This window comes from Panthera pardus, unplaced genomic scaffold (assembly GCF_024362965.1).
Source record: "Panthera pardus isolate Hobbes unplaced genomic scaffold, ASM2436296v1 HiC_scaffold_17, whole genome shotgun sequence".
Classification (NCBI taxonomy): Eukaryota; Metazoa; Chordata; class Mammalia; order Carnivora; family Felidae; genus Panthera; species Panthera pardus.
The window spans coordinates 110809223-110824913 of NW_026526732.1; the positions used below are offsets into that span (position 1 = coordinate 110809223).

Here is a 15691-nt window from a genome sequence, read left to right on the forward strand (position 1 = left end):
TCGTGACCAGAAGAAGCAGCCTGCTTCGTATGACATTCTTCTTGGGACTTCTCTCCTGTCCCTCACGGTTTCCACCTTCCTCGCCCTGCTTCCCGCTTTCTGTCTATGTCTGCTTTGTTTTCCTATCACTGCTGTAAGTAGCTCACGCTTCTCCTTTTTCTTTAGATCAACAAACATTGCCTGGCAGTGTGCTAAGCACTTCTTTGAAAATTTGTGGTAAAATACGTATAACACAAACTATACCATCTGAACTATGTCAGCATACAGTTGGGTGGCATTAAGCACACTCACGTTGCCGTGCACCCATCGCTGCCACCCATCTCCAGAACTCTCTTCATCCTGCAAAGTTGAAACCGTACCATTAAATGGTATCGCCCCATTCTGTCTCCCCCCAGCCCCAGCAGACCGTTCTTCTGTCCGCGTCTACGGATTTGCCTACTCTTGGTCCTTCCTGTAAACGCCATCAGGCAGCACTGAGTGCTCGTCTCTTATTTCATTTAATCCTCCCAATAAACCAGCGGAGAAGGATTATCCTTAAAAAACCTGTTTTAACTGAAGTATAGCTGACACACAGTGGTACATTAGTTTCAGGTGACCAGCATGGTGATTTGACGTCTCTGTACATTATGCCGTGCTCACCACAAGTGTAGCCGCCACCTGTCGCCACACAAGTCTCCTACACTGCCATTTGTCTTTTAGTCCTGGGACTTACTCATGCCATAACTGGAAGCCTGTATCTCCCCTTCCCTCTCACCCATTTTGCCCACCGCCTTCCCAACCTCTTTTCTCTGGCAGCCCTCAGTTTGTTCTCTGTATTTATGGGTCTATTTCTGCTTTCGATTGTTTTGTTTTTTAGATTCCAAGTGAAATCATATTGTGTTTGTCTTTCTTTGACTTATTTTACTTAGCATAATACCCTCTAGGTCCTTCAATGTCGTCACATATGGCAAGAGCTCCTTCTTTTTTATGGCTGAGTAATATTCCATTGGGTGTGTGTGTGTGTGTGTGTGTGTGTGTGTGTGTGTGTGCGTGCACGCACACCACATCTTCTTTATCCATTCATCTATCAGTGGACACTTTGGGTGCTTTCCTATCTGGCTATTGTAAATAAAGCAGTAATAAACAGGGGTGCATGCGTCTTGAAAAGTAGTATTTTCATTTTCTTTGGGTAATTCTACCCATTAGTAGAATTCCTGGATTGTGCGGTATTTCTATTTTTAATTTTCTGTTTTCTAGAGTGTCTGCACCAGTTTACATTCCCACCAAAATGGCACGAGTGTTCCTTTTTTTGTCCACATCCTCCCCCACACTTGTTATTTCATTTTTTTTCTTTTTAAATTTCTATTTCAATTCTAGTTAGTTAGCATACAGTACAATATTGGTTTCAGGAGTAGAATTCAGTGGTTCAAAACTTACGTACAATGCCCAGTGCTCATCACAACAACTGCCCTCCTTGATCCCCAACCCCCACCTAGCCCATTCCCTCCCGCCCCCCCCCCCCCACCCTCCCTCTGTCAACCCTCAGTTTGTTCTGTATCGTTAAGAGTCTCTTAGGATTTGTTTCCCTCTCTCTTTTTTCTACCCCCCCCCCCTCATATGTTCATCTGTTTTGTTTCTTAAATTCCACATATGAGTGAACTCATATGGTATTTGTCTTTCTCTGACTGGTGTATTTCACTCAGCATAATATGCTCTAGCTCCACCCACATCGTTGCAAATGGCAACACTTGTTATTACTCGTCTTTTTGATATTAACAATTGTGACAGGTGTAAGGGGATAGGTCACTGTGGTTTTCATTCACTTTTTCCCGGTGATTGGTGATGTTGAGCATCTTTTCATGTATCTTTTGGCCATCTGTACATCTTCTTTGGAAAAATGTCTATGCAAGTTCTCTTCCCATTTTCAAATTAGACTGGAGGTTTTTTGAGTGTTGAGTTGTAGAAGTTCTTTATATTTTGGACACTAACCGCTTGTTGGGTATATCATTTGCAAATATCTTCCTCTATTTTGTAGGTTGCCTTTCCATTTTGTTGATGGTTTCCTTGGCTGGGCAAAAGCTTATTTTACTGTAGTCCCAATAGCTTCTTTTTGCTTTAGTTCCTTTTGCCTGAAGAGACATATCTAGAAAAATGTTGCTAAGGCCAATATCAAAGAGATCACTGCCTGTGTTTTCTTCTTGGTCACTCTTCTATTTTGAATGTCCTTTATTCTTTGCCTCATTGCTCTGGCCGTACTTTAAAACATAAAATTTTATATGTTTTTCGTCCTATAATAAATTAACTATTACAAATTTTAAAATGAGGTAACTTAATATTTATTTTTAAATATACTTTATTTGGAAATTTACAATTACAATTTACAGAAACATTGAGAGGCTAGCAGATAGTTTTCTTAAGTATCACACCCAGTTTTCCCCCATTACTAACATTTACGCTAACATGAGATATCTGTTGCAGTTAATGAACCACTGTTGATACATTATTGTTAACCAAAGTTCCTAGTTTATTTGCGTCTCCTGGGTTTTACCTAATGTCTTTTTCTGTCCCAGGGTCACATCTCAGATACCACCACATTGTATTTAGTCATCATGTCTTCCTGGGCATTTCTTGGCTGGGACAGTTTCTCAGCCTTTCCTTGTTTTTGATGATCTTGATAATTTTAAGGAGTACTGCTGATCAAATATTTTGTAGACACCTCTCTGTTGGAGTTTGTCTGATGCTTTTCTCAAGACTGGACTAGGGTTATGGGTTTTGGGTTGGAAGATTACAGAGGTAAAGTGCCATTTCATTACATCACCTCAAGGTTACCTAACAACATAATTTATCACTGTTGATATTGACCTTGAGCTCCTGAATGAGGTCATGTTTGTCCCATTTCTCATTGTGAAGTTGTTCTCTCCTTCCTTCCCATGATGCACTCTTTGAAAGGAAGTCACTATGTGTGGCCCATATTTAAGGGGTCAGAATTTATGTCCCCTTCCTTGAGTCAGGCTGAGTATACATATAAATTCTTTGAAATTATTCTGCAAGGAGATTTGTCTCTTTCCCCCCATATTTGATTGGTCATTTATTTATACCAGTATGGTCTCATGGATATGTATTTTACACTCTGAGTTATAATTTAGTACCACTTTGTTTTTTTCCAGTATGTTCTAGCTTTGGCCACTGGGAGGTCTTTCAGTTTTCACCTTTGTCTCTTTGACATAACCCGGTCAAGATAGTTGTTTGGGGTGTTTTGTTTTGTTTTGTTTTGGTGTGTGTGTGTGTGTGTGTGTGTGTGTGTGTGTGTGTGTGTGCATGCATGTGCCCTTTCTTATTTTCCGGCACTACAAGATGCCCCAGGCTTACCTTGTGTATTTCCTTTCCTGGTCCTAGAATCAGCCATTTCTCTCTAAAGAGCCCCGGTTTCTTTTGTTGGAGGATGATACGAGACACCCAGATCTGGCTGCCAGTGTTCTTGTTGCCATGGGATATTGTTGCTTCTTGTTCCTCTCAGCTGACTGAGCTGGGACATAAATGTGTGCGTCCTGATTAGTATATACACATATCTCCATCAATGTTTCCATGTGTATCCATTTGTATCTACATCAAACTAAACATGAGTTCATAGATGTCTCCAGCTCTGATCCATTGCCACCCCAGCCCTTCTAGCCTCTTTCCCTTGCTTATAAACCCAGCTCCTGCCATTGCCATTCATTTATTTAATTGTGCAGTTACAACACCACACATGTATAGAAGTGTCACAGTTGGTAAACACACCCCTCTGCAAAACAGCATTGTCAACTAGAGTATAACAGTTACGTGCACTTCCTTTTGCCTTTAGTCTTACAGACTCCATTCATTTCCATAGGTTATTAGCCAGCACCTTTCCCCTCGCCCACTTCAGGTTGTTTCATACCTTTGTAATACATTCTCTTGTCAGCCTACATTCTTTCCTGGGATCCCTCAATCTTCTAAACCTTTTTTTTTTTTTTTAATTTGCCTGTGTTGAGGCTCACTCTGTTCTATAGAGTGCTGTGGGTTTTGACAAATGTGTAATGTCATATCCACCATGGCAGTATCCTACAGACTAGTTTTGCCACCCTAAAAATTTCCTGTGCCTCGTCTATTTAACCCTCCCTCCACTCCTGAACCTCTGGTCATCACTGATCTTTCTACTGTCTCTGTAGTTTTGCCTTTTCCAGAATGCCATGTAAGTAGAATCATAGTATTTCATCTAATCAGACTGGATTGATTACTCACTTAATAATACATATTTAAGGTTCACCCATGTCTTTTTTTTTTGGATTGATAGCTAATTTCTTTTATTTAAAAAAATATTTTTAACATTAATTTATTATTGAGAGACAGAGAGAGAGAGACAGAGCATGAGCATGGGAGGGGCAGAGAGAGGGGCAGACACAGAATCAGAAGCTCTGAGCTGTCAGCACAGAACCTGAAGCGGGTCTCAAACCCACGAACCGCAAGATCATGACCAGAGCTGAAGTCGGACGCTTAACTGACTGAGCCGCCCAGGCGCCCCTTTTTTATTTTACGTAGACTTTATATTTTAGAGATGCTTTAGGTTGATGGCAACATCGTGCAGAAATGACCTAGAATTGCCACATATATCCTTGCTCCATACATGCGCAGCCTCCCTCGTTATGAACAAACTACACCACATTGTTACAGTTGATGAGCCGGCATCATTATCACCCTAAGCCTATAGTTTATGTTCGTGTTCATTCTTAGTGGTGTTCTGTCAGCTTGTGTACATTCTATGGGTTTTGATAAATACATAATGACAAGTGTCCAAGTGTCTGCCATTGTAGCATACACAATAATTTCATTCACTTCTGTGCTCTCTGCCTCTTCATTTGTCCCTTACCCCCAACCCCTGGGATCCACTCACTGTCTCTTTAGTTTTGCCTTTTTCTAGGATGTCATATAGTTGGAATTAGACCGTATATAGCCATTTCATATGGCTTCTTGCATTTAGTCACAGGCATTTAAGTTTTCCCTATGTCTTCGTGACTTCCTAGCGCATTTGTTTTTTAACACTGAGGAATATTCCATTGTCTGGATGGACCACAGTTTATTTGTCCACCCACCTACTGAAGCATCTCTTGGTTGCTTCCAGATTTTGACAGTTGTGAATAAAGCTTCTATAAACATCCGTGTGCAAGATTTTGTGTGGCCATAAGTTTTCAACTCCCGTGGGTAATAAACACCAAGGAGCATAGTTGCTGGATTGTATATTGTAAGAGTATGTTTAGTTTTGTGAAAAACCACCAAACTGCTGTGGCTGTACCATTTCGCATTCCTACCAGCAATGGATGGGAGTTCCTGTTGCTCCACGTCCTTGTCAGCATCTGGTGTTGTCAGTGTTCTGGATTTGGGCCATTGCAATAGGTGTGTGGTGATATCCCATTGTCATTTTAATTGGCAATTCCCTAATGACATTTGATGTTGAGTGTCTTTTCGTATGATCATTTGCCACCAGTATGTTTTCTGTGAGGTGTGTGTTCAGATCTTTGGCCCATTTTTTGATCAGGCTGTATGTTTTCACATTGTTAAGTTTAAGAGTTCTTTGTATATTTTAGATGATCGTCTTCTACTGGATATATTTTTTTGCAAGTATTTTCTCCCTGTCTGTGGCTTGTATTCTCATTCTCTTGATAGTGTCTTTTGCAGAATTGAAGACTTTACTTTTAATGAAGCCCAGCTTATCAATAATTCTTTCATGTGTGAAGTCTTGTGTTATATCTAAAAAGTCACCACCAAACCCAAAGTCATCTAGATTTTCTTCTGTGTAATCTTCCAAGAGTTTAATAGTCTTGCATTTTGCATTGAGGTATCTGAGCCATTTTGGATTGACTTTTGTAAAAAGTGTACGGCCTAGTTTTATCCTTTTGGATGTGGATGTCCAATTGTTCCTGCACCATCTGTTGAAAAGACTCTTTTTTTCGTTGCATGGCCTTTGCTCCTTTGTCAAAGATCAGTTGACTGTATTTGAGTAAGTCTATTTCTGGGCTCTACTGTTTCATTGATCTATTTGTCTATCATGTGCAAGTCTCCTCTGTCTTGATTTATAGATTTTTGTAGCTTTGTAGTAAGTGTTGAAGTCTGGTAGTTTAAATCTTCTGACTTCATTTTTCTCCTTCAATATTACATTGGCTATTCTGGGCCTTTTGCCTCTTCATCTAAATTTTAGGATCAGTTTGTTGATATCCACAAAATAGCATGAAAGGACCCTGATGGAAATTGTGTTGATTCTGTAGATCAAGCTGAAAAGAATTAACATCTTGACAATATTGTGTTCCTTCCTATCCATGAACATGGAATCTTCCATTTATTTAATTCTTTGATTTTTTTAAATCAGAGTTTTATAGTTTTCCTAATGTAGATCTGATATATATTTTGTTAGATTTATACTTGAGTATTTCATTTTTTTAGGTGTTAATGTAAATGGTATTGTATTTTTTATCTCAAAGTCTCCTTGTTTATTGTTGATAGATAGGAAAGTGATTGACTTTTGTATATTAACCTTGGATCCTGCAACCTTGCTATAATTGCTTGTTAGTTTCAACATTTTGTTCTTGATTCTGAGATTTTCGCCAGAGACAACCACATCGTCTGCAAAGATGGTTTTATTTTTTCTTTTTCAATCTGTATATCCTTATGTCCTTTTTTTATTGTCTTATGTAGTACTTCCAGTACAATGTTGAAAAGAAGTAGTGAGAGGGAACATTTTCGCTTTGTTCCTGATCTTAGCAGGAAAGCTTCTAGTTTCTCACCATTAAGTCTGATGTTCGCTTTTGAGTTTCTTTTGGAGATGTTCTTTATTAAGTTCAGAAAGTTCTCCTCCATTCCTAGTTTATGGAGTTGTTACCATGCGTGGGTGCTAGGTTTTGTCAAATGCTTCTTCTGTATCTATTCATATGATTATGTTATTTTTCTTCTTTAGGTGGTTGATGTGGTCGATTACATTAATTGATTTTTAAATGTTGAACCAGCTTTGCATTATGTGGAATACATCCTACCTCTTTGTGGTGTATAATTATTTTTACTTATCACTGGGTTCAATTTCCTATTATTTTACTAAAGATATTTGTATCTATGTTCATGGGAGGTATTGGTCTATAATATTCTTGGAATGTCTTTGTCTGGTTTTGATATTAGTGTAATGGTGGCCTCATAGAATGAATTAGGAAGTATTCCCTCTGCTTCTACATTCTGGGTGAGATTGTAGAGAATTGGCATAATTTTTTCCTTAAATGTTTGGTAGATTTCACCAGTAAACTCTGCCAAACCTAATGCTCTTTTGTTTTGGAAGGTTATTTGTTGTTGACTCAATCTATTTAATAGACATCAGCTTATGCAGATTGTCTGTTTCTTCTTGTGTGAGTTTTGGCAAGTTGTTTTTCAAGGAATTGGTCTATTTCATTCTAGCTTATCAAATTTGTGAGCATAGAACAGTTCATAGTAATCCTTTATTTTCCTTTAAATGTCCACAGGATCTGTAGTGTTGTCCCCTTTTCCATTTCTGATAGAAGTAATTTGTGTTTTATCTCTTTTCTTAGTTAACCTGGCTAAAAACTTATTGACTTGATTTATCTACTCAAAGAAGCAGCTTTTGGTGCACCTGGTGGCTCAGTCAGTTAAGCGTCTGGCTTCAGTTCAGGTCATGACCTCACCATTTGTGAGTTCGAGTCCCATGTCAGGCTCTGTGCTGACAGCTCAGAGCCTGAAGCCTGCTTCAGATTCTGTGTCTCCCTCTGTCTCTGCTCCTTCTCCTTCCCCTTTCTTTTTTCTTGCCTAATTGCTGTGGCTAGGACTTCCAATACTATGTTGAATAAAAGTTGCAAAAGTGGGAATACTTGTCTTTTTTCTGATATTAAAGGAAAATCAGTCAAATTTTTACCATTGAATATGATGCTAGCTATGATTTGTCATATATGGCCTTCATTCTGTTGACGTACATTGTTTCTATACCCATTTTATTGAGAATTTTTATCATAAATGGATATTGAATTTGTCAAACGCTTTTTCTGCTTCTACTGAAATGATCATATGATTTTTATCCTTTGTTTTGTTAATATTGTATATCACATTGATTGATTTATGGATATTGAACCACTCTTATGTCATTGGAATAAATCCCACTTGACCATGGTGTAGGATCCTTTTAATTTGTTGTTGACTTTGGTTCGCTATTATTTTGTTGAAGATTTTTGCATCTCTTCTCATCAGGGATATTGGCCTATAATTTTCTCTTTTTGTAGTGTCTTTAGTTTAGATATCAGGGTAATGCTGGTCTTGTGGAATGACTTTGGAAGCATTTTCTCCTCTTCAATTTTTTGGAATAGTTTGAAAAGTGTAGGTGTTAACTCCTTTTTAAATGTTGGGTAGAATTCACGGTCTTGTCCTGACTTTTGTTTGTTGGGTTTTTTTTTTTTTATTATTACTGATTAAATTTCATTACTAGTAATCAATCTTTTCAGATTTTCTATTTCTTCCTGATTCAGTCTTGGAAGATTGTATGTATTTATCCATTTCTTCTAGATTGTCTAATTCTTTTAATATAATTTATTGTCAAATTGGTTTCCATACAACACCCAGTGCTCATCCCAACAAGTGCCCTCCTCAATGCCCATCACCCATTTTCCCCTCTTCCCCCTCTCCCTCATCTCCCCCCACATCAACCCTCAGTTTGTTCTCTGAATTTAAGAGTCTCTTGTGGTTTGCCACACTCCCTCTCTGTTTGTAACCCTTTTTTCCCCTTTCCCTTCCCCCATGGTCTTCTGTTAAGCTTCTCAAGATCCACATACGACTGAAAACATATGGTACCTGTCTTTCTCTGACTGACTTATTTCACTTAGCATAATACCCTCCAGTTCCATCCACATCGCTGCAAATGACAGGATTTCATTCTTTCTCATTGCCAAGTAGTATCCCATTGTATATATAAATCCATTTGTGTATATATATATATATATATATATATATATATATCCACTTGTTAATTGATGGACAGTTAGTCTCTTTCCATAATTTGGCTATTGTTGAAAGCACTGTTATAAACATTGGAGTACATGTGCCTCTATGCATAAGCACTCCTGTATCCTTTGTATAAATTCCTAGCAGTGCTATTGCTGGGTCACAGGGTAGTTCTATTTTTAATTTCTTGAGGAACCCCCACACTGTTTTCCAGAGCAGCTGCACCAGTTTGCATTCCCACCAATAGTGCAAGAGGGTTCCTGTTTCTCCACATCCTCACCAGCATCTATAGTCTCTTGATTTGTTCATTTTAGCCACTCTGACTGGCGTGAGGTGGTTTCTCATTGTGGCTTTGATTTGTATTTCCCTGATGATGAGTGATGTTGAGCATCGTTTCGTGTGTCTGTTGGCCATCTGGATGTCTTCTTTGGAAAAAGATCTATTCATGTCTTCTGCCCGTTTCTTCACTGGATTATTTATTTTTTGGGTGTGGAGTTTGGTGACTTCTTCATAGATTTTCGATACTAGCCCTTATCAGATATGTCATTTCCAAATATCTTTTCCCATTCCATCGGTTGCCTTTTAGTTTTGTTGATTGTTTCCTTTGCAGTGCAGAAGCTTTTTATCTTGATGAGGTCCCAATAGCTCATTTTTGCTTTTAATTCTCTTGCCTTTGGAGATGTGTCAAGTAAGAAATTGCTGCAGCTGAGGTCAAACAGGTTGTTGCCTCTAGGGTTTTGATGGTTTCCTGTCTCATATTCAGGTCTTTCATCCATTTTGAGTTTACTTTTGTGTATGGTGTAAGAAAGTGGTCTAGTCTAGGTTGTCTAATTTAATGGCATACAATTGTTTGTAGTAGTCTCTTATGATCCTTTGTATTTCTGTGGTATCCATTGTAACTTCTCTCTTTTATTTTGATTTTATTTGGGCTTCCTCCCTTTTTTTCTTGATGAATGTGGCTAAAGATTTATCAATTCTGTTGACCTTTCAAAGAACTAGCTCTTAGTTTCATTGATCTTTTCTTTTCTTTCTTTCTTTTCTTTCTTTCTTTCTTTCTTTCTTTCTTTCTTTCTTTCTTTCTTTCTTTCTTTTCTATTTCATTGATTTCCATTGTGATCTTTATTCTTTCCTCCTACTAACTTTAGGCTTTCCTCTTTTTTTAGTTCCTTTAGTTCCTGTGAACTTTCATTGTTTATTTGTTACTTTCCTTGTTTCTTGAGGTGGGCCTGAATCACTATAACTTCTCTTTTGGAACTGCTTTTGCTGAATCATACAGATTTTGGAACATTGTGTTTTCATTTTAATTCGTTTCAAGGTACTTTCATTTCTTCTTTGATTTCTTAATTGACTAATCAGTTGTTTAGATTCCAAGTGTCTGTGTTTTCATCCAGTTTTCTTGTAATTGATTTCTAGTTTCATACTGTTGTGGTCAGAAAAGATGCCTGCTATGATTTCAGTCTTCTTAAATTTATTGAGGCTTGTTTTGTGGCTTAACATGTGACCTATCCTGGAGAATGTTCCATGTGCACTTGAGAAGAATGTGTATTTTCTGTTTTCGGATAGAATATTCTGTATATATCTCTTAAGCACCTCTAGTCTAAAGTGTCATTTAAGGGGCACCTGAGTGGCACAGTCTTTATGCCTCCAGCTCTTAATTTCAACTCAGGTCATGATCTCATGGTTCGTGAGTTCGAGCCAAGTGTCAGGCTCCACACTGACAGTGTAGAGCCTGCTTGGGATTCTCTCTTTCCCTCTCTCTCTGCCCTTCCCCCACTCACACATATGCTCTCTCTCATGCTCCCTCTCTCTCCCTGACTCAAAATAAATAAGTAAACTTAAAAAAGATAAAATGTCATTTAAAGCCAATGTTTTCTCATTACTTTTGTACCTGGATGATCTATCCATTGACGTAAGGTGGGATGTTAAAGTCCCCTACCGTTGTATTACTGTCAGTTTCTCCTTTTGTGTCTCTTAACATTTGCTTTTTATATTTAGGTTCTTCTATGTTGGGTGCATAGATATTTAGAAGTGTCAATACTTCTTGTTTAACTGGTCCCTTTATCATTACGTAATGCCCTTCTTCATCTCCTGGTACAGCCTTTGTTTTAAAGTCTGTTTTGTGTGAAAGCCTAAGAACCCAGGTGTTCAGAAAAGATTTTCACACTGGTATTTCTGGCTAGTGATATCTTCTTCCACTTACCTGCTGAAGCACATTTGTCTATTTCTTTCTGGCAAAACCAACAAAAATTTTAGCTGCAGTCTGCCTGATATTACCATAGCACCTCAACATCAAGGGCGGGGATTCCGATTTCTGAATTATTAGTTGACCTACCACATTAAGACAGATTAGCAGATCAGCAATAGCGTGCTAACCTGACTGTGCATCAAGATACCCTGCGGCTTAGGGGCGCCTGGGTGGCGCAGTCGGTTAAGCGTCCGACTTCAGCCAGGTCACGATCTCGCGGTCCGTGAGTTCGAGCCCCGCGTCAGGCTCTGGGCTGATGGCTCGGAGCCTGGAGCCTGTTTCCGATTCTGTGTCTCCCTCTCTCTCTGACCCTCCCCCGTTCATGCTCTGTCTCTCTCTGTCCCAAAAATAAATAAAAAAAAAAAAATAAAAAAAAAAAGATACCCTGCGGCTTATGGGAAAGTATTTTTAAAATGTAACTACTGGAGACAAATCATATGATGATGGCTTTCAGAGGAGACTGTCTGAAGCTGTACCTGACTTGACAGCTGACAGAACATCGCAGCCCAGAAAGCCATGCATGGAGATTTATCCTGAGGGAGAAAGGGGTTCATCTTGGCAGATGACCTAAAGCAGTTCCTGTGTGAAACATTACCAAGTGTTGAAGGGCTCTATGCTCTTGTTGGGTCAGATAGAGATGCAGTGCCTGTTACTAAAGTGGCCAGTGACGGGGCGCCTGGGGGCTCAGTCGGTTGGGCGTCCGACTTCAGCTCAGGTCGTGATCTCGCGGTTCGCGGGTTCAAACGTCGCATTGGGCTCTGTGCTGACAGCTCGGAGCCTGGAGCCTGCCTCGGATTCTGTGTGTGTGTGTGTGTGTGTGTGTGTGTGTGTGTGTGTGTGTCTCTCTCTCTCTGCCCCTCCTCTGCTCACATGTGTTCTCTTTCTCTCTGTCTCTCAAAAATAAACAAACATTAAAAAAATTTTTTTTCAAGTGGCCAGTGACAGTGCTCTGGAGCATGCTTTCAGACCTGGCTTCTTAACTACTTTTTCCTTTGCAAACAGAGGAAGAGAGAAAACTTGGACTTTCAAAAAAACAAAACTGTCATCTGTTACTATAACACCTACCAAGTGGTTCGATACAATCGTTTACCTTTGGGGGTGAGTTTCATAGCCAGCAGCAGTGCCAATCAATGCAGGAGTAATTATTAGACTAGAAAAGAAACTTACTCCATTATTTGAGGAATTGAGACAAGTTGTGGAAGTTTCTTTATCTGGCAGTGGCTTTGATTTACATCTTATTTTCATTATAACACATACAATATCAATCCAGCAACCTTTAGACCACAACAAATGCTTGTGTCCATGTACTCAAGAAAGGGCCCCTTTGTCTACCTTACGCTAAAGAAAGAGCCTATAGATATAGTTCACGGACAGATTGTTATCTTTTCTTGTGTAGGGTCTTTTCGTATTTAGTGAGATCTGGGGATGCCTCAGAAGCGGTTCAGTAAGTACATCCCAGTTCCCGTGGACTTGGTCTAGTCACCAAGTACCTGTGAGATTCTATTCAGTGGGTCAGAATCAAAATGGTACTTTGATCCACTTGTACCATTAAATGCTCCCTGTTACATGCCCAGGCCTGCAGAATGAAGCAGACCCTTTTTATTGTGAATAATGATGAGAACATGTTTTTTTAGGTTTTCTTTCTTTGCTTTGGGTGTGAGGAAGATAGAATGGCTCAGTAAAAGTGGTAAAATCAGTCCCGTCACTGACTTTTGTCTGTGTACGTTCTGTTGCGGCACAGATGAATATTGCTAATTGGTTTGATTCTTCTCAGAGTGCTGCTCTTTAATGGCAATGAAAGTGCTGGCTGATGGTTTTGTTCTCCACTCTGCTTTCTGTAAGCGATCAGTGTTTTAATGTTTGCGTGTTCTTCATGAAATTTAGAGGTGATTCCTTATTGAATCTGTTTCCACCTTTGATATGTATGGAAACACGGTAGTGCAGCCATTTCTTTTCATACGTGAGTATAAATAAAACAGAATTGTTTTAAGTAAAAAAATAATAAAATGTAATAGGCAGAAAATTACACTGTGCTTAATGACTGATTTTTATTTTTAAACCGTTAGTCCCTTAAGGTCACATCTGTCAAGTGTGTGTTCACATACTTACTTAAGTCAATGATTGCTTTACTTTAACCACCTTTTATTATTATTATTGTTAATCTTTATTTATTTTTGAGGGAGACAGAGACAGAGTGCAAGCAGGGGAGGGGCAGACAGAGAGGAAGACACAGAATCCGAAGCAGGCTCCAGGCTCCGAGCTGTCAACACAGAGCCCGACGCGGGGCTCGAACCCACAAACCGCGAGATCATGACCTGAGCCAAAGTCGGACGCTTCACCGACTGAGCCACCCAGGCGACCCTATTATTATTATTTTTATTTTTTTAAGTTTATTTATTTGTTTTGAGCGAGAAAGCATGAGTGGGGCGGGGCAGAGAAAGAGGAGAGAACCTCAAGCAGGCTCTGTGCTGTCAGTGAAGAGCCTGTCATGGGGCTCGATCTCACAAATCGTGAGATCATGACCTGAGCCAAAATCAAGACTCAGATGCTTAATGGACTGAGCCACCCAGGCACCCCATCTTTTGTTATTTTTTGAAGGAAGCTAGCTAGCTTTAGTGGTTTGCCCTATGTGCACTTTTCTTTTTGCTCTAAATATGCCATTGGACTTGTGTGTGTGCGTGCGCGTGCGTGTGTGTGTGACGGGTTTGCAAAATTCACCATGACTTGAAGTGCGATGACAGATCTAGATGTTCATTTACCATGCCGTGTGACTTTTCCCAAAGGATCTGAACTTTATTTCCTTACACCAGCTTGAAACCTGGTGTTTTCAATCTTTGAATCACTGTGTCCTATCATGTTCACATGGTGTGCCATAGGTACTTACTCATGGACCAGGAGAGCACCTTCAGTTTTGGACAACTACTTTAATGACGTTCTTAGGAAGAATGGAAGGTGCCAGGGGTAATAATGGCCAGTCAATAATCATACCACGGACTTCAAATACTATAGCTGTCGATGGATTTGCTCTGTAATCACGTGTAGAACTTTGTGTGGGTGTCTTCAACCCTTTCTCTTCCACTAGCAACCCGAATAACACCTGACCTTTTGGTTGGCTAGAGCGAGTGGCCGGCTACCTTTCTTTCTTGCTGCGGTGTGATTGGCTGAACGGTCTTTTATTAAAAGTTGAAATGTAGATTGAAATCACATGAAAAATCACCTTTGGTTATAAACCTCCAACATTTTGATCCTCCATCCATGTTTTTGTCACATGAGGGGTAAAAAGCACCTCGCAATGCCAAAATTGGACAGTACTTATGTTCCCAAGTAGCGTCCTCATCTTCTGGGTAGAAATTACATTGTGCTAGGAATATGCAGAAAAATGGACCTCAGAAGTGGATTTCCCGCTCATCTGTTAAGTCCTTAACTATAGTTTTGTTTTGTTTTTTTTAACGTTTTTATTTTTTAGACAGAGAGAGACAGAGCGTGAACAGGGGAGGGGCAGAGAGAGAGGGAGACACAGAATCCGAAACAGGCTCCGGGCTCTGAGCAGTCAGCACAGAGCCCGACGCGGGGCTCGAACTCACGGACCGTGAGATCATGACCTGAGCCGAAGTCGGACGCTTAACCGACCAAGCCACCTAGGGGCCCCTCCTTAACTACAGTTTTAACAAGCATGACATTGCTAAGTATACGACATGTACATCATTTCAAAAAATACTGCCATGACTATCTTTTATGCATATTTTAGCTTCAAATTTTGAAGCATCTTTTTTTTTCTTTCCTTTCCCCTTCTTCTCATTTTGCTTCATTTTCATTATTGATATTAAACAGTGTTATCTTTGCAAGCATATATCAAAGGTTGTTCTGGAGCATTTATTGCCTTTCTGGAAACGTTCGTAAGAAATGTTCTTTAAATGGGAACCCTCTTGCACTCTTGGTGGGGATGCAAACTGGAGAACAGTATGGAGGTTCGTCAAAAACTAAAAATGGAATTACCCTACAATCCAGCAATTGCACTACTAGGTATTTACCTAAAGGATACAGAAATGCAGATTCAAAGCGGGTACATGCTCCCCAATGTTTATAGCAGTGCTATCAACAATAGCTCACCTATGGAGAGAACCCAAATATCCATCGACTGATAAATGGACAAAGAAGATATAGATACAGATACACACACACATATCTCCATACATACACACACACACTGAAATATTACTCGGCAATGAAAAAGAATGAAATCTTGCCATTTGCAATGACATGGTTGGAGCTAGAATGTACCATGCTAAGTGAAATAAGTCAGTCAGAGAAAGACGAATACCCTATGATTTCTTCACTCATATGTGGAATTTAAGAAACAAAACAGATGCACATATGGGAAGTGGGGGGAAGAGGAGAGAGGGGAACAAACCACAAGAGACTCTAACAATGGAGAACAAACTGAGGGATGATGGAGGGAGGTGGGTG

At 39.6% G+C, this 15691-nt stretch overlaps 1 protein-coding gene and 1 pseudogene across 4 annotated transcripts in view; both read left to right on the top strand.

Moving 5' to 3' along the window:
- LOC128777681 (uncharacterized) overlaps positions 1-13121 on the top strand; it is a 28478-nt pseudogene extending 15357 nt beyond the window's left edge.
- Positions 1-15691, top strand: part of LOC109252732 (cytidine monophosphate-N-acetylneuraminic acid hydroxylase) — a 134424-nt gene that overhangs the window by 49926 nt on the left and 68807 nt on the right. The window lies entirely within an intron of this gene.